This window comes from Notamacropus eugenii, chromosome 4 (genome assembly GCF_028372415.1).
Source record: "Notamacropus eugenii isolate mMacEug1 chromosome 4, mMacEug1.pri_v2, whole genome shotgun sequence".
Taxonomy (NCBI): Eukaryota; Metazoa; Chordata; class Mammalia; order Diprotodontia; family Macropodidae; genus Notamacropus; species Notamacropus eugenii.
Genome location: NC_092875.1, coordinates 147,646,668 through 147,666,561, shown reverse-complemented (window position 1 = coordinate 147,666,561; position 19,894 = coordinate 147,646,668). Strand labels below are relative to the sequence as shown.

The window sequence follows — 19,894 nt, the reverse complement described above, 5'->3', positions numbered from 1 at the left end:
CTTTATTTCCAAGTATGTCCTTCTCCCTTTTCCTACCCATGGAACCATCTGTTTTAACAGAAAAAAAGCAGTTCACCAAAATTAAGTCAGATATCAACCAGATTTTTAACTTGAACAATTTTGAACTAGAATATCCTGTGATGATGACAACACTTAACTGATGAAGGATGTTATTGCAGTGCCATTCTGCTTGACATTATAAATTCCCAAAGATGTAGTAGTAACTAAGGAGCAGCAGATCTGAGTCCAGAGACTCTCTAGGCAAGAGAAAAATTGTTGATGTCCAGGAATATCCTTTGGCAGAGGGAAAACCAGGATTTAGCAGAGTGCTGACTGTGTAGGAAAAGAAGGAAAATTAGGCTGCTGGGTTAAGTTTGCAGTTCCTGGCAGTGGAATAGCATTCCATGCAACTTCACCAAAAATTTTCATTTGTTTTGTTAGGGAATTTTTTCCCCCTGTAAGAACACATGGAAACTCCTGTCCCCTTTTAATAATGGAAGTCAAGGGGGAATTACATTTCAGAAATTCACATTAAAACTACTGGGTGGTTGGGGGGGGGGGATGATTATATGAATAAAGTATATTTGCCAAGTATAGAGTAGAATTTTTCTTTAACATGAAATAGTTATTTATAAAGTAAAAATTTATTTATGAAGTGATTTATTTGTGAAGTCATTTATAAAATGAAAGTCAGCAAGTTTTTAATGAACCTACATAACACGTTAAAATATTAAACTTGAAACCAAGAGGAATATATAAGAAACATCTTGATTTGTAAAATGTATATATTTTAATGAGTAACCTGAAAAATTTCATTATGTGAATTTCTGAAATCATTACTTGAGAAAATAGATGAAGTCATTATCCAAGTCATCAGAAGTGTCAAACAAATTAATGGTTTATGAGCAAGGACAAAAAAAAAATAGATTAAGAGATTTCTCACAAAGAATGGTATCTATGAAGAATCAAGTAATAAAAGCATATATTTGATCTTTATACATTGCCATATTTTGTAGCAGTCACTCCAGTAGCATGCCTTCTTCATTCTTTAGTTATGATAAATGATTCATAATAAGCTATACTGTTACAGTTGTGTCTTGTGCCACAACTGGAAAGCAGTGTGTTATTATTTCATTTACAGTTTGAGGTCATGCTGCTTCTACTTCATTTTGTCTTGTTTTGATAAGATCTTAATAATCTGTTCGCTGACTTGGTATTAGAAAAGCATGAAGAGAAGCTACGTGTGCACAGGCAATTTTTAAAAAATGTAGACACTGCTTTCCCCACCCCAGTTATCTAAGCTGAAAATTGGCTTGCATTTCAAGTCTGATGAAAGCATTAAAATTAGTGATATTTTGAGTTGCTGGTTTCAGTAGGAGGAGGGGTTGTTTGAAACCTTTGTGAATGTTCTAGGGCAGGGGTCAGCAAACTGCAGATGCAGCCTGTTTTTGTACAGCTTTTGAGCAAAGAATGATTTTTGCATCTTAAAATAAAGTTTCATAATTATGCAAAACATTTTGAAATAAAGTTTTTATTTAAAAATGTAAAAACCCTTTTTAGCTCATGGGTCATACAAAAACAAGTGGCAAGCCAGAGTTTTGCTGACCTCTGTTCTGGAGTCTATTTTCCTGAAATTACCTTGCATTTATTTTGTTTGTATCTTGTGTACATATGTGTACATGCTATCTCACCTGTCTTGCTTCCCCTTAGAATGTAAACTCTTTGAGGACAGGAGCTATTTCAATTTTTGTCCTGTGGCCCCTAGTGCAATGTCTGCCATATGTTAAGCATTTAATAAACAGTTCTTGACTCCTTGGAGATGTTAAACAATTGTGAATGTACATAATAAATAGCTTGTATAAGGTGCTTTATTCACATTTGTGAAATAGCATCAAATGGTGGAGAAAGCACTGGACTTGGAAGTAGGGGAAATTTAGATTTCACTCTTGCATCTGATACTCTTTGTATGGCCCTTGGTAAACCAATTAATTTCTCTGAGCCTCAGTTTCCCTATCTATAAAATAGGAATAATATATAGGAACTACCCCCACAGGGTTGTTATGAGAATCAAATGAAATGTATTTCATGCACTTGGTAAACATTAAAGTACTGTGTAAATATGAGCCATTGTCACTCTCTTTTGAATTGCAGCAACCCTCTTTGGTAAGTAGTGCAGGTATTATTATTCTTATTTTATAGAAGAAGAAATTTGAGGCTTAGAGAGATTGTGACTTGTTCAAGGTCAGTGATAACAGTGGGACTCAAATCCAGATAACTAGGTAACAGTCCTCTTTTCACCATATCATATTGCTGCCTGCAGTACTTATAGGAATGTGTTAGTTTTTAGTCCTTAACTAGTGAAATAGAGCACAGTGCTCCATTTCAGTTAACTTACCAATTCTGAGAAGAAAAAAGAAAGAATCAGCCTTTTGGGAATCTCATATGTGGAACCAGAAAAGGCACATGGGAGCAGTTCATTTGATTTAGTTGTCTTGTGTGAGTATCGTAAGGCAAGAGCAGAAATGCCAGAGTTGGGAAAGTTCTAAAGGAAGCCAGGCTGAGAAGGGAGGAAGCCTTCACTAGTGAAGGATGAATAGAATTAATCAAGGAAAGCTTTTTGGAAGGGGTGCTACATGAGTTAATTTAAAACAGAAGGAAGCTTGCTTATAGTGAGAGACTAGGCAAAATATTAGGCACAGGAGATCCAGGACTGTCAGAATAAAGAAATGTTGACTAAAACAGCCTAGGAAGGAAGTACAGAGTGAATAGATCTGGCCAAGGGATTGGATAGCGGAGGCAATAAGGCCTGACAGGCTGATTTTGTTCCTAGGTTTGTAGATTTTTGTGTATGTGCGGGCGCGCGTGTGTGCGTGTTCTTCATTCCCAAAAAAGACCATGCCATCAGAGAAATGATGACTTGACTTGCACTTGACTTTGTTTTTTGGGTGAGGGAGGACTGCGCAGGTCACCAGCCTCACTTCTCCTCCAGCGCCATCTGAATCCAGTGACCAGATATTTATCAGGATGACTGGAGATGACCCAGGATGTGGCCATTGGGGTTAAGTGACTTGCCCAATGTCACACATCTAGTGACTGAGGTGAGATTTGAACTCAAGTCCTCCTGACTCCTGCACTGGTGCTCTATCCACTGCACCACCTAGAGATTTAGAGCTGTAAGGGATCTTAGAACCTATTCAATCTAACCCCCTGATTCTATAGATGTGAAAACTGGGGCTCAGAAAAGTTATGTGACTTGTTCCAAATCACACAGGTGATAGAGTCAAGATCTGTATCCATATCTTCTAACTCTGAAGCCAGAGAGTACTCTTTCTGCTGTAACACCTAGCCTCTCAGCAAGAAGGAAGCAAAACTGTAATGATAACTGTAATGACATTTATATAGCATTTCCAAATGTTTTACACGTGCTATCTCATATGATTCTTTCAATAACCATTTGAGGTAAGTAATATAGGAAACTGAAGCTCAGAAAATGTGTGACTGAGCATTCATGGATGTTAAAAGGCATGCAAGCTTTCAGGGGAATTAGGTTCTTTATGATCCAGGCTTTTAGAGAAGTACAACTGTGTGGTTTCCAACCTCTCTCCTGCATTTCCCTCTTTGGAAAGAAATAGTTAAAATATCTGTGTGAAAGAATAGTAATTATCTGAGTAAATAAAGCATATTTGTTTGACATTGAATAAGATATTTTTTGACTCCAAAGTAATTTTAGCTTAGTGCTCTCATAAATTCACCTGTCATTCTTGTTTGGCATTTGTTATTCACTGTTCTGCTTTCCTAGAAATCATGTAGTTATACTGTGTTAATTTCCTGGGAAAAGCAGAATTATTAACCTTCATTTCTTGGGTCCTGTGTTTGGTCTTTTATGTCTTACCAGTATTGGTTGATTTGCTAGCTGGTGAAAGTACAGCTATTTTTGAGGATTTGCAAACAAATGTAGAAGGCATGAAAATGAATGAGTGGCTACAGTTTAGGAAAATGTTATTTTTAAAGTACACATACTAATGAAGGTCTTAACATAGTCAATATTGGATCTCTTTTGCAGAACTAACAGTGCCATTTGGTTTTTGGTAATCATAAAATTAAATAAGTCATTTAAGCATATTAGTGAAAGGTGATACTAGTTTCTTGTAGAAATGGAATTGCCTTGGAGCCACACAAATACCTTGCCTAATACATTCATTTGATTATTATTACAAGTCTTGACATTTACTATTGTCCTTTCACAACTATTAGATATATAATATTAGGATGAGGTGCCTCTAGTTGAATAATTGCTTTATAATAGCTTTATGCTTCAAATAAACAGATTTTTGTGTAGATGAGGTAAAGTAAGAAATTTGCATGGACTTCAGTACCTAATTGACAATCTTTATCTCCAATTCAATTCCTGCCTTTTTGTTGGAAACATTGATGTCCACTTAGATATTCTAACTTCTCAGTTCTTCCTTGTCTTCATTTCATGTGACCTACTCCTCCATTTCAGTTTAACTCAAAGCCATGATCATGGTCTTCATCTCACCATCACTTATGAGTTTTTTACCTCAGTCATTGAAAACTCTGAAATCTCAATTGCCTGTTATCATTCTGCCTCTCTCTGTGTCTTAACCTTCTGAAACCCATTCTTTTTTTTAATCTAAAAATTTTAAACAAAAAAAATCTACTTTCTTTCCCCCCAAGAGGGAAAGCAAGAAAAACAAAACCCCTGCCAGAAACTTAGATAGCAAAACAAATTCTTACATTGACCAATTTTGGAAAAAAAGACATCGGTCTGCGCTCTGATTCCTTCACCTCTCTTTTAGGAGGTGCCACTAGCATGTTTCATTATGAGGCTTCTGGACTGGTGTTTTAAATCTGTTCTTTGTCTTCACTGAGACTTCTGACCTCTTGGTCCCTCAGTATTCTTGTAGGCTGTGACCCTGCTAAAATCACTTTCTTTCCTTTCCAATCTTGACCCTATAGTTAATCAGTTGTACTCTGTCTTTTCAATGCTCATATCTCGCCAAACCTGGACCCCTGGGTTACTTTTCCTCCATCACCACACCCTCCTACTCTTGTCTGCTGAATAAACCTGGAAAAAACATGTAACTTAGCCAACTGGTCTACTACAGATTTATTTTCTAAACTTAACTGAGCCCTCACTGCAGCAAGATAAACCTTTTACTCGTTCTCTATATTATTTTCCACAGAGTCTGTTCTAAGCCTTCTCTTTCTTCCTTAAACCTCTCACATTATTGCCTCCTCCATTCTTTGAATTGAGGACCTCACATCATACTTATCAAGAAAATAGAGACCATTTGCTGTGAACTCTCTCTTCTGCCCTTTTCCTCTTTTCAGAACCCCTTTTTGTCATCCCTTATTTTCTATACTAGTCTTGAATAAAAGGATAACCCTAAATGCTAAGACCAGCTTCTCTCTATGCATTTGATTCCATCTCCCAGTTTTTCCAGCAGATTACTTCTGCCGTCTTACACACACTCCCCTATCCCCACCATATTTATCTTTTCCTTAAACACTTGTTCCTTCCCCACTGCTACCATCAGACCAACATCTCCCCAATCCTGAAAAAGAAAAACCATCACTAGATAAATCCTACCACTCCTTTCACACTATTGCCCTGTATCTTCCTTTTCACAGCTAAACTAGAAAAAGCAGTTTATACCTAGTGTCTGTGCTTCTTCTTTCACTCTTTATCTAAAGCCTTTGCCATCTGGATTCTGACCTCATTACTGAAATGAAACTGCTCTCTTAATTGCCAAATCTGATAGCTTTCTTCACTCCTCATTCCTCCCAACCTCTTTGTAGCATTTGACACTGTTGACAACAGTCTTTTCCTTGGTGCTCTTTTCTCTCTAGGTTTTCATGATAATACTCTCTTTTGGTTCTCCTCCTACTTATCTGGCTTTTCCTTCTCAATCTTCTTTGATTTCATTATTCATATTGCACTCCTGACACTAGGTATTCTCTAGGACTATCCTAGACCTTTTTTTCTCCCTCCCTAACTTGGTGACTGTGTCAGTTCTCGTGGGTTTAATTGTTAGCCCTATGCAGATGCCTCTCAAATCTATGTATCTAGGCCTAGTCTCTCTGCTGAGCTGCCCATTGGATATCTAAAACTGACTGATCCTTCAGCTTCTCAAACTTAGCATGTCCAAAATAGAATGCTTCCTTTTTCTTTCCCCTCAAATTCACTCTCCTCCACCCCAAACCTCTTTATATTAATAGTGGGCACCACTACCCTTTCAGGTACCTAGGTTTGCAACCTAATTTTTTTTTTTTTTGACTCCACAATTTTCTTTCACATAACCAATTAATTGCCAGATCTTGTTGATTTTATCCTCACAACACAACACCTCTCACCCTTTTCTTCTTCTCTCTACTCACATAGCTACCCTTGGTTCAGGAACTTAGCACCTCTTGCCTGGATTATTATTGCACTAGCCTCCTAATTGCACTCCCTGCCTCAAATCTCCCGTTATCAATACGTTCTTCACCCTCTGCTAAAGGGATTTTCTTAAAGTACAATTCTGAACATAACATTTCCCCTACTCATTAAGCTGCAATAGTTTTTTCTTCCCTCCAGGATCAAATAAAATCTCCTCCTCTTAGCTTTTAATGCCCTTTACAACCTTGCCCCAACTCTATCTTTTTAACATTATTACACATTATTCCCCTTTCTGCCTTGGCCATGTCAAACTGTTCTTTATACGTGACGTTCCATTTCCCATCTCCTAGACTTTATTCTAGCCAGCCCTCCTGCCTGAATTGCAGTCCCATATTACCTCTGCCTGTTTGTAATCTGTTATTTTCTTTAAACTACCCAGGTGCCACTTCAGTGGGAGGCCTCTCCTCATTCCTTCTAGCTGTTAATGTCCTCATAAATTTACCTTTAAAAATAGTTTGTATATACTTATTTATGTATGTATTGTCCCTTCTAATAGAAAGTGCACTCCTTCAGGGTAGAAACTATTTCATTTATGTCTCCAGTACCTGGCTTACAGGAAACATTTAAAAGCTTAGTGATTTTGAAGTTTTTGTTTCTTCCACTTCTTAGCCATATGGCTGTCACTAAACTTTTCTGAGTCTAAATTTTTTAGTGGAAAGAGATAATGATGTCATAGCTTATATTTTCCTTTCCATCATATTTTTTGTCTGCAAAGCAACTTACGAAGTAGATTAGGTAATCCTAATGGGACAGGTTTCCAAAGTAAACCAACAATTTGTACAGTCTGATAGCTTTGCCTGGGTGTATACTTATTTGTTTGATCACTTCTTCTCAACTTATTAACATCTCGCCTTAGCTTTGATTACTACTTACTTTTTAAACTCACTCTGAATAGTTAGTCAGACCTTTTCTGATATATATCTAGTATGTGGATCTCACACTATTTCACAGCACTGCCCCTTTAAGAAGCTGTAGAGGGTGGCACATGTATACTAAAATAAAGTTTCATCAGAGAACTATCAGTTAATGATAGTGGTTCTTTTGACTTGTTCTCAGTATCCAATTCTCTCGGTATCTTAACTCTTCTGAATCTGTATTGAACTTTGTATAAAAACATTCAGCCTACATGTTGAACCTCTGGTGCTTTTTGTTTTCAACAGAAGCTTAGATAATATTCTCACTCCTCAGTTTAATTTAACACACATTTAAGTGCCTCCTGTGTATATTCAAAGACACGACAGAAATAGGCCTGACCTTCAGGATTTTGTATCTTAGATAGGACAAGATGGAAGGAAGATACATTGCATACACAAATGAGTAAATTCAAAATAATTTTGAGAAGGAGATTGTGCTAGTAACTGGGGAGTGGAGTGCCCCCTTTCTTTGCATTGAGGGAGAAAGTGTCAGATTCTTTGACAGAGAGTGGTGAGAAAGGAGTGCATTTTAGAAATTTGGGGCCACTTGTGAAAAAGTGTGGAGGTGGAATATTTGGAGTGTCATATACAGGGAACAACTAGCAGACCAGGTAGAACTGGAATGGAGAAGGCATGGAGGAAAGAAATGAGACTGGAATTGGAGGAGCAAGAGGGTAGAGCACTTCAGTTGCCAAGTAAGGATTTTGTGTTGAAGATATTTGAGCTGCAGAGATAGAGGATGTGGTTGGACCTGTGCTTTAGGAATTTGCAGAAGTGTTGAGGATGAATTGGAAAGGAGAAGGACTGAAGGCAGGGAGACTAACTTAAAGTGAAAACTATTTTTTAATAGTCCAGGTTAAGGTAATGAGTCCCCAAATTGAGGGAAAAGAAAGAGTCAACTCCCAAATTGCCAACTTGGGTTATTGGAAGAGTGTTGATACCATTAACAGACGTGGGAAGGTTTGGAGAGACGCTTGATTGAGGGGGAATGGGGGCAGAATATTATAAGTTCTGTTTTGGACATGTTAGTCATCTGTAAACATTAAAGCACCTACTGTGTGCCAGCTACTGTGCTAAGTTCCAGGAATAAAAAAGAAAGGGCTAAAAAACCTCTGATCTCAAGGAGCTCACTGTTTAAGGCAAGACAACATGCAAATAAATAAAGGCATTCACCTTGGAGATATTGTGGGCTAGGTTCCAGACTACTACTATAAAGCAAATAATGCAATAAAGTGAGTCACCTGAATTTTTTGGTTTCCCAGTGTATGTAACAAGTTTACACTATATTGTAGTTTATTCAGTGTGCAATAGTAGTATGTAAAAAAAGTACATACCTTAATTAAAAATACTTTATTACTAAAAAAAGTTAACTATCATCTGAGCTTTCAGTGAGTCATGATCATTTTGTTGGTGGAGGGTCTTGCCTTGATGGTAATGTCTGCTGACTGATCAAGGTGGTGGTTGTGAAGGTTGGGGTGGCTGTGGCAAATTCTTAAAATAAGACAGCAGTGAAGTTTGTTGCATTGATTGACTCTTTCACTTGAATACTGAGAAGCCATTGTTGGCTTAATAATTGGCCTGATTTCAATATTGTTACCTTCAGGGAATAGGGAGGCCAGAGGAGAGGGTGAGATGCAGGGAATCATCAGAGGAGCTGTCAGAACACACATCGTCTATCAGTTGATGGTATTTTAGTTGGGAACTTAAAGGAAGCCAGGAAGTGGCAGTGAAGAGAATCCCAGGCGTAGGGGGATAGCCATGAACATTCTGGGAGCTGGGAGATTGATTGTCTTGTTGGAGGTAGAGCAAGGAAGCCAATTGTTAGTAGATCACAGAGTACATGGAAGGGAATAAGGTATAATAAGACTGGAGAGGTAGGAATGAGAGTTTAGGAAGGAGTTTGAATGTCAAATTGAGGATTTTAGAGATAATTGGGGTCCACTGAGTTGATTGAAATGTTGGGGTGGGATGTGTGCCATGTTTAGATCTGCACTTTATAGGAAGAGCAATTTGACAACCAAGTGGAAGATGGCTTGGATTGGAGAGAGACTAGGCAGGGACATCAAACAGGATGCTATCCAGTAGTCCAGAGTAAGGTGATGAGGGCTTTGACTCTTGGTGATAGTATTAGAGGATAGACGTAGGTGTATAGGAGAGATGTTGCAGAGGTGGAATCAATAGGACTTAATAACAGATTGGATATGAAGGGTGAGAGTGAGGCATGGAGGATGACACCTAAGTTGCAGGCCTAGAAGAATGGTGGTGCTTTGATAGTATGGGAGAGTTTAGAAGAGGGGAGAGTTTGGGAGGAAAGATAATGAGTTTTGTTTTTGACATGTTGACATGTCAAACATGTTTTTGACATGTTGAATTCAAGATATCAATGGGACATTTAGTTCAAAATGCCTTATAGGCTGTTGACAATGTGAAATTGGAGGTCAAAGGTTGGATGAGTAGACTTGAACATCATTTACCTAGATATTATGATTGAATCTATGAGAGCTGACAAGATCAAGTGAAATAGTATAGCGGAGGAAAAAAAGAGGGTCTGAGACCCAGCCTTGGGTTAGAAGATCTAGCAGAGGTGACTGAGACAGTCAAAGGCAAGAGGAAGACCAGGAGAGAGCAGTGTTGTGAAAACCTAGTGAGATGAGAAAATCAAGAAGAGCATGATCATGGAGAAGAGGTGATTGACAAAAGACTTTGAAAACTTATCCTTCTGAAATCTCATTTCTGATCTCTGTTCCCAAGCCTTTAATTATCTCTGGGCATATCATTCTTTGATCTGAAATCCAAACCTAACCTCTTGTTTGACCTCCAGTCTTGCATCACCAGCTGCCTTTTGGACATTTCAAATTGACTGTCCCATAGACATCTCAAACTTAATATGTTACTGTCCATCTTTTTTTCCCAAGCCTTCCCCTCTTCACTGATTCTCTTCTTTTTCTCAGAGGCTTAATCCTTCTCATAGTTTCTTGCCTCCTCCAAGGACCTTGTGTGAGCATTAATCTTCGTTTTCTCATGTATCTTCTCTTCTCTCTTATTTCATTCTGTTTATGAGTATGTTCAAGTCTCTTAAGTATATTTAAAAAAAAAAACAACTTTGATAGGGTCATAGATCTTGAGTTGGCCTCAAGATCATCTAGTCCAACTCCCTCATTTTAATGATAAGGGAATCCAGTCCAGTAGCAGTCATCAGAGGCAGTATTTGATCCCAAGTTCTCTTACTCAACAGCTAGTACTCTTGCTATGTACCACTGTTCTGATTGGTGATTTGCTTTACTTGTCCACTACTTCTGGTGTCAGCGTCAGCTCTGATTCACTTCACTCCCCAGACACATCCTCATTGGATACCATGCCACTTCTTTATACTCCTCCCTCCCCCCAATTTAAGGACTTTATTTTGCTTCCAAAACTTGTTGCTTGAAACATCATTGATAGTGTTTGTATAAAGTATACTCTGTATATAAACTTGTTAATATTTATTTTATTTGCAAGAATGACTCACCTTTAGCAACAGACAGAGCTACAAACACAAACTTATAGCATGGCAACAGTTAAAATTACAAGCAAGATGAACTGATTAGTTGACTGCTTCCCTTCTGTGTTCTCCATAGTATTCAGTTGGATGTGTTGGTGGAGCTTTTACTCTTTCCATTTATGATATATAGTAGTTTTCTGGTGTGCCTACTTCATTCTGTATCAGTTTATATGAATAAATCTTGTGTTTTTCTGAATTCTTTATATTTATAATTTTTATGACAGAATAATATTCCTTCAGTTAATGGATACTTTTTCACCCAGTTCTTTAATACCACAAATTGTTCCTATGCATATGTTAGTATATATATGGGACTGTTTTCTCTTTGATGGGTTATATACCAACCAGTAAGGTCTCTGAGTCAAAGGGCATGTACATTTTGGTTACATTTTTGAGATAATTCTAAATTCCTTTTCAGGAAGGTTATAATTCACAGCTTCACCAACATCTTATTAGTGTTCTGGTCTTCCCACAGCTCTAACAATAATGACTATTTTCTTTTGTCATCTTGTTTAATATGCTTTGTGTGAAGTGAAACCTCAGAGTTGTTTTGCTTTTCATTTCTGTTATCTTTGGAATAATACAAAATCAAGTAGTACTAAATAGTAGCAAGTGATAGTTTGCATTCCTCTTAAGAACTTTTTGTTCATATTCTTGGACAGTTTGTTCATTGGGAAATGGCTCTTGGTCTTATATGTTGCTGCTAGTTCCCTATATATCTTGATATCAGACCTTTAGAGATATCTGAAACAAAAAAAAATTCCCAACTATTTCCCTCTGTTTACATTGATTTTCTTAGTACAAAAGCTTTTCCAATTCAATAAATCAACATGACTTATTTCACTGTCACCAGTATTCCTCATCTGGTCTAGATTCTCTTGTAGGATTCATAGTAATATGTTGTTGGAGCTGTGAATTGGTCTGTCCTTTCTGGAAAACTATTTGGAATTAAACAACTATAGTGACTAAAATGGCCATTTCTTTTGACTCAGAGATCCCATAGCTAAGCATTCACTTCAAGGGAAGTCAACATTTTATTTATTTTTAAAAGGCCTTGTAAACACTAGAGTTTTTTGAGAGCAGTTTTTTTTGTAGTAGCAGAGAACTAGAAAGAAACAGAGCAGATACCCATTAGGAATATTTGGACCAATTTGTAATACATGGATATAAAGGAACTGTGCTGTAAGAAATGGTGAATGTGATGACTGCAGAAAATCATAGAATTTATTAACTGATTGAGTTGGAATAAAGAGAACAAGGATAACATCCTCAATGAACTACATCAATATAAATAGAAAAACAACGCCAGTCTAAACTGAATCCCTTGAAATGGTAATGACAAAACTTGGCCCCCAAAAGAGCAATGAAAAGGTACTCCTCCTTTATTTGCTAATGAGAACTGTGAGAATGCAGCCCTGATTATGTCATACCTTTTCGATGTGTTTAATTGTGAACTATATATTTTTTTCAAATTGGGAAATGTAAATAATATAAAAACAAGCAATCAGAATTTTTTTAGAAAAAAATTCTCTTAATTGGGAATTGTGGGGATGCCCATCAATTGGGGAATTGCTAAACAAGTTGTGGTATATGAATGTAATGGAATACTATTGTGCTTTAAGAAATGATGAACAGGTGGATTGGAAGTGAGCAGAACCAGAACATGGCACATAGTAACAGCAACATTGTCTGATAATCAAGTATGATAGATTTAGCTCTTCTCAGCAATACAGTGATCCAAGACAATTCCAAAAGACTCATTCTAACCACATCCAGAGAAATAAATATAGAGGCTGACTGAAGATCAGAGTGTACTATTTTCACCTTTGTTTCCTTGTAATTTTTCCCTTTTGTTCTGATTCTTCTTTTACAACATGATTAATATGATTGTAAATGTATAAACTATATTGGATTGCTTGCTGTCAGGAAAGGGAGAAAAATTTGAAATTCAAAATCTTATAAAAGTGAATATTAAAAACCATGTAATTGGAAAAAATACTGGTGAGGGAAAAATTCTCTTTTAGCTATAGTTATGAAAGATACCTCCATCCATTTTTGTCCAATTTTTAAAAACTATAGTATTTATGTTAAGCATACATTTGGGATTAACTGTAGTATGTGACATAGGCTACTGGTTTAAATATGCTTTTTGCCAAGTTTTGTTCAGGTTTTTCCAGCAGTTCTTAATGAATAAAGATTCTTTCCCCCCAGTTTATGTTCTTAGATTTATTGAACCTTGGGTTATTGAGTAGCTGATTCTTGCTTACTTATATGGTTTACTGATCTACTTTTTTAAACCAGCGCCAAATAATTTTGATGATTATCATGCTTCTACTTCCACATCACCCTTTCAGCCTTTGCAAACTGATATTATGCTTTTGAAATTCTTCTCCCTATGATTCAATGACCTTTTGATTAACAAATCTAGAGAGGCTTTTTCTCATTCCTCTTTCTCCTTGACCTCTGCAGTTTTCAGTTCTCTTGACCACTTCTTCCTTTTTGGTGCCTTTTTCTCCCTCTGTTTCTGAGATACTACCTCTCTTACTTTTCTCCTTCCATTCCTGCCTCTATATTCTCTTCCTGACCCTTTCATTTCATTCGTTGCATCAGGATCTGTTTGGTATGGATCCATGCTTGATTTTCTCTTCTCTGTACTTTCTTTCTTGACAATCACTCCTCCTGATGCCTAAACTAACTTTTCTATGCAGATAACTTTCAAGTCTAAGAACATCTTCAGTGCTGTTACTCCCTGACCCTCCCTTTGTTGTGAGGTTCAGTCAGGAGAAAAAAATAGAAGAAACCTGTATTTATCATGAGTGATTTATTTGGCTCACATACCTTCAACTAGTAATTGTGGGAAGCAGGCTTGCAGCTTACAGTTTAGCTAAGATTCTCCCATTCCACAAATATAGGACTTCTTATTCCTTCCCTGGATCATATCAGTTAATCAAAAGGCATTTATTAAACTCCTGTTTTGTGTTATTCAAGGGGAAGAGAAAGGGGAGAAAGAGAGTAAGCATTTATATGGTGCTATGTTCCAGGCAATGTGCTAAGCAATTTACAAATATTATCTCTGATCAATGACTTAAACATTTGTTCAGCTCTTATTCAGCATTTATGTTCTGGGAAGCCCTGGAGATAGAAAGAAAAGCAAAAACCTTATCCTTGCCCTCAAGTAGCTCACTTTCTGACTGGGGAGACCACATGGAAACAGCTACATCCAAATGAGCTATATACAGTGTTCCAGATGAGCTATGTACAGTGTAAATGTAAAGTGATCCCAGAGGGCAGGCACTTGGTGATAGGGGGAGATATGGGTTTATCTGGGAAAGACCTCTAGAAGGTGGGATTTGAGCTGAGTCTTGAAGGAAACAGAAAGCTAAGAGGCATAAGTGAAGAGAGAAAGAGCATTCCAGTGCTCGGGGAGAGCCAGTGTTTGAGGAAAAGCAAGTAGACTGGTGTAGATGGATCCTATCGTGTGTGGGGGGAGAGGAGTAAAATATGAGAACCCTGGAAAGGTAGAAACAGGTCAGGTTATATATCAAGAGTTTTAAGTGCCAAACAAAGGACTACATTTGATCTTGGAGGGAACTTGAAGTTCTTTGAGTAGGGGTAAGTAACATATTCAGATCTATACCTTAGAAAAATCACTTTGGCAGATGAGTGGAGGTTAAATTGAAGTGGGGAGAGACTTGAGATGGAAAAGTCAATTAGAAGGTTATGATGAGGTGATATATTAATATTAATATAATTTAATATAAATATTAAATATAAAGGTAGAGATGTCAAGATTTTCAGTGAATTACTGTATGGGGTGAGTGAGAGTGAGGAGTTGAAGATGATAACAAGGTTTGAGGGCTTGGGTGATCGGGAGGACGTTGGTGATGCCCTTGACAGCAATAGGGAAGTTTGCAATTCCTCAGTGTTAGATACAAAGACAGATTAAATAGTCCCTGGATTTGAAGGATTTATTTTCTTTTGGGACAGATGTAAGTACACATATCAATATATTCCGAATAAAAGGCAGTTTGAGGAAGATCAGGAAGAGCCTCATGTAGGAGGTGGTGTTTGAGCTGAGATTTGAAGGAATATAGATATTCTGAGAGAGAGAAGTGAGTTTGTTCCAGGCATGGCAGATAACCTGTACCATTGCAGGTTGATACAGGCACTGGAGATACGAGAGGTAATATTTTCTGTGATGCAAGAAGGTCACTTTTTTATCTACTTTTTACTGACATATTGCAGACCCTTATTTCCACCTACTTGGACAATTTAAATAGCTAACAGATCTTGCTACTTCTCCTTTCTCTAAGTTCTAAATTGTCCTTTACCTTATTGAAAAATCTTCCTTATTTATTGATCTGATCAAATCCCTGCTCTTTTCTCTTCAATGGCTTTGTAATGCCTACTACATAAAATTCGAATACTGTGCTCTGGAATTCAGAGCTTTCCCTACACCACTTTACTTGTAGCTTTCTATCTACCAGACCTTCAAGCCTTTATTGACACTGTTTCCTATATGGGGATTTCTCCCTTCCAATCTTCCACCTGCCCCCTACCTCTCTCCATGCTTTAACGTTCGCCTCAAGTGCTGTTTTCTTCCATATTCTTCACTGACAAGATTCTGTCTTCCCTTCTTCCCCATTTGGTGTAATGATCTTTCTCCTTGAACCTGGAATTGTATCTGGCACATACTTCTTCTGAATTTATTGAGACAGGATATGTAAAACCTTTTGGAAACATGAAAACACTACATTAATATTAGACATTTTTTGTCATAGCTAAACTTTTAAAAAATACCTTTAACATACATACACATGCATGTACATCCACACATATATAAATTTATCAGTTATTATATCCTTCCTTTGTTTCTGTGTATATATATTTTCCAGTTAGATGATTAAGGTTGATGTGCATATATACTCATCTTCTAATTCTGCTTTTTTCATTTAATCACAGATTACTAGATCAGAAAGGAACTTACAGGTTGTTTCTCATTTTTCCACAATTTCAGATAATGCTGTATAAAAGTAATCATTTTTCTTTTTGATAATTTCTAAAGACACATACTTAGATATGATTGTTGGGGAATGATTTTTAGAATTCTTGCATTGAATTGCCAGGTTGCTCTCCAGAAAGAATCTGTTTGAAATTTAGTCCTTAAGTACTGAATTTTGTATTTTTGTTTACTTTTGTTAGTGTGGTTGGTTTTATACTTGATATTTCTGTTTTAATAGGCATTTCTTTTATTATTAAGGTTTTTGAACATTTTTTTCTAGTAATTCGATGATACAGATATTCTTTTGTAAATGTATATTCCCATTTGTTTCATTTTTTATTACGGGTATTTGTATTTGTCCCATCCTCCATGAGGGCAGGAGCTGTGGTTGATTAGTGGTTGTAGTGTCCCTAGAGCCTGGTACACAGTGCCCTGCAGATTTTAAGTGATTAGCATTAATGTCTATTGAAATTGAGGGAGTAGAACCTTTTCAGGAAAAACAAAATGAGAGCACTGTAGTTAGCCTTCCTACCTGTTTCCAAGTTAAAAAGAAGATTCTTTTCTTAAGCCCAGGGAAATGACCATGTCCATAACTTGTTTTAGAATAAGTTTACCCTTTCAAGGGTACTGTAGGGGAGAGATTCTGGAAGAAACACGGTATGAGGGGTAGAGCATGAGACTTAAGAGATTGGAAACCCAGGTTCTGGTCTTGGTTTTTACACTTTAGCTGTTTGATCTCAGACCAATCATCTAACTTCTCTGAACCCTAGTTTCTTCATTAGTAAAATGAACTAGTTAAAAAGTGATGATTCAGGCTTCTCATAAGCACTAAGATTTGAATCTTGCTCTCCTGGGGAAGAACTTTTTCCTCTGTCTGAGGAAAAAGAACAATCTTGTTTCTTGGAAAATCATGGGTTGAAGATCTTTCAGTTTATTTGGTGCCAAGCTTTGAGGACCCTAGATTTAACTAGGGTCTAGGTTAACTCGATTAACAGAACATCTACTGTGTATAAAACACTAAACTAAATGTGGCAGGAGATTAATATTAATAGCTGATATTTATAGTGTCTTAAAGTTTGCAGTGCATCTTGCATACATTATCTCATTTGATATACAGATTAGTAAGAGATAGCTCCTATCCCTAAGGAGCTTATAATTTCATAGGATGATTAAGGCAAGTATACAGATAAGCAGTATATAATACTTCTAATTGTTAACTGGTATTTTTGAGTTAGGAAGCACTGGGTAAGCTAAAAGAAAAAGATGAAAGGAAGTTCAGGCTTTAGATTGAGAAGGTGTGGGGCAATATCCAACATCATCTTATTTATTAAATAAGATTCCCCAGCTAAAGCAAGAGGAGAAAGTCCTCTTAGAATTTCCCTTCTCATTTCTTTAAAAAATAGAGCTCAGGTTGACTGGGTTGGAAGATACATAGGCATAGTCCAGGAGAGGGGAACCTGTAAAGTTTGGATTCCGTCAAAGGACTGCACTTAAGGACCTAGAGGGCCATATGTGACCTCAAGGCCATAGGTTCCCCAACCCTGGTAGTCTTAGAAGGGAAGAACTGGAGCATTTATCTCTTTGAATTTCCTAGTTACCTAAGGGAGTAAAATATATACTTAATCTGATTAAGTTACGTCTTACATAAACTTACTAACCTCCCCTCTTCTTTTCTTCTCCCCCCCCCTCCAAAAAAACAAAGAAGAAAGAAAAGAATAACTTTTCCAAAAGTTCCAAAAGAAAATATGTGACAGAGATACTTCCTATAGTAGTTGACTGGGACAAATAATTTCCATTTTGGGAGACATTGCATTTTTAGCATTTTAGTCCTTGTACGAATCTAAGAATCATAGATTTTTAAAAAATCATAGTACCAACTAGATGGTGATCTGTAAGGGAAGTATATTAGAGGTTATTTGTTCCATTCCACATCTAGCAATTCTGCTATGACATTTCTGACGACAGAGTGATCTGCCCTCCTTTGAAACTCTCCAAAATTCAGAAGGGGATTTGGATAGGGCGATTTTGTCACGGTGTTATTAGACTTAGTTTATACTTAGAAGAAAACCCCATCCATAACAAGTTCACAATTTCATTTGTAGTGCTGTTTTATGTTCTTTGTAGGTTGAAATATTTGTATTTTTTATTATTTATGTTAAACAATCAACAGTTAAAAACATTTTGAAAAAGTGATGTCTGGTGGTCTTGAAACGACTACCTTTGTAAGCAGTCCATTCTACTTCTGTCTAGCGCCTGTTATTCTCCTCTTCTTATATCACGTATAAGTCTCCCTGTGTGCAATTTATTCCTTTTTTCCTCATCTCCTGGGTTCAAGCAGAGCAAGTCTAATCCCTGTTCTACACTGCAGTCCATATGCCCCTCCCAAAATCATCTTTTCCAGCCCAGAGATCATTGGTTCCTTTCACTAGTCTTCATATTGCATTAACTCCCATCCCAGATGCTGCCGAGATGCCCTTCAGTTTATTAATGTTTTCTCTAAAATGTGCCATGTAGAATTGAATTCCAGGACAGAGCAAAATGAGACTTACTCTGAGTAAATGCCACTTTTAACTTCCTACATTTACAAGTAGTTAAATTCTTCCTCTTGATTTTTTTTAAACTCTCGTAGATTTTTTGCTCATGGATGTTGTGTCTTTCAGACTACTTATTTTTAAAGAAAATGAAAAAAATCACCTTAACCAACCCTTAGAAGAATTAAAATCCAGTCAGCAAGCATTTATTGAGTGCCTACTCTGTTGCAGGGACTGTGATAAGTGCTGGAGCTATAAAAAAAGACAAAAACACTATTTGCTCTCAATCTAATGAGGAGACCACATGCAAACAGTTATATTGAGTTGTGTCCAGCTCTTTTCTTGGCAAAGATACTGGAGTGGTTTGCTATTTCTTTCTCCAGTTCATTTCACAGAAGAAATTGAGAACTATGGGGTTAAGTGATTTGGCCAGAGTCATACAGCTAGTTAGTCTCTGAGGATGAATTTGAACTCCTCTGGATGAGTCTTCCTGACTCTAACCCCCAGTGCTCTATCCACTGTGCCACTTGTCTGCCCCAAACAAGTATCTTCAGTTGGTGGGAAAGACACTAGCATTAAGAGAGATTGGAAAAGGCTTCCTGGAGAAGGTAGCATTTTAACTGGGACTTAAAGGAAGCTAAGGGAGTCGGGGTAGAGATGAAGAGGGAAGAATTCTGGGCATAAAGGACAGTTAGTGAAAATGTATAGCAAGGAGGCTAATGTCTCTGGATCTCAAAACGTGTTAGGAAGTAAGGTTTAAGAAGACTACAAAGGTAGGAAGGGGCCAGATATGAACATGACAGGGTTGAATGTCAAATTGTCTTGATAGGGCAGGGTACCCAGTTTTCAGGACTAGGTAGACCTCTGATATTCTTATGAATAGCTTGATGGGATGTGAAAAATCATGTGGGAGCATTGCCACACCCAGTGATGTACCAAACATAATTTAACAACATTGTTAAGATTTCGTAGCTAAACCTTACCATAAGGTCCCTTAACCCACCTTAAATTGGTAGGCAGATTGCCTAGCTCAGTAATTCCTCCCTGACCTAGTCTCACAGGGATAGTGCTGCCATGAGTTTGGTGGTCCAGGGTCCACTGCTCATTCTCCATTGTCCAGATTGTGTCCTTTACCATTTAACACTTTCTGTGCCTGAAATTTTAGTTTGGCTTCACTTACCTCTCTTCCTATGGAACTGACTCTCCCTTGTATGGGAGAAACATGTTTCCTAAAGTCTTTCTGGAACCAATGAACATAATGAGGGTGCATATGGATATTAGTTGCTAATGCATGGGTTCAATGAAATGTGTTGATTAATTTTAATTTTTTCCCAGTGGAAAAAATGAAGTCTATTTATCTTACTGTTTCCATCTGGGTGTTAGTGGAAAGTGCTTTGGACTGAAAGCCAGGAAATTCTTTGTCTGCTACCAGAACTAAATAAG

General features: G+C 37.2%; 1 protein-coding gene across 2 annotated transcripts in view; it reads left to right on the top strand.

Annotated features, from left to right (window-relative positions):
* The window catches only part of ATP6V1C1 (ATPase H+ transporting V1 subunit C1), an 84,808-nt gene that overhangs the window by 29,808 nt on the left and 35,106 nt on the right, over nucleotides 1-19,894 (top strand). The window lies entirely within an intron of this gene.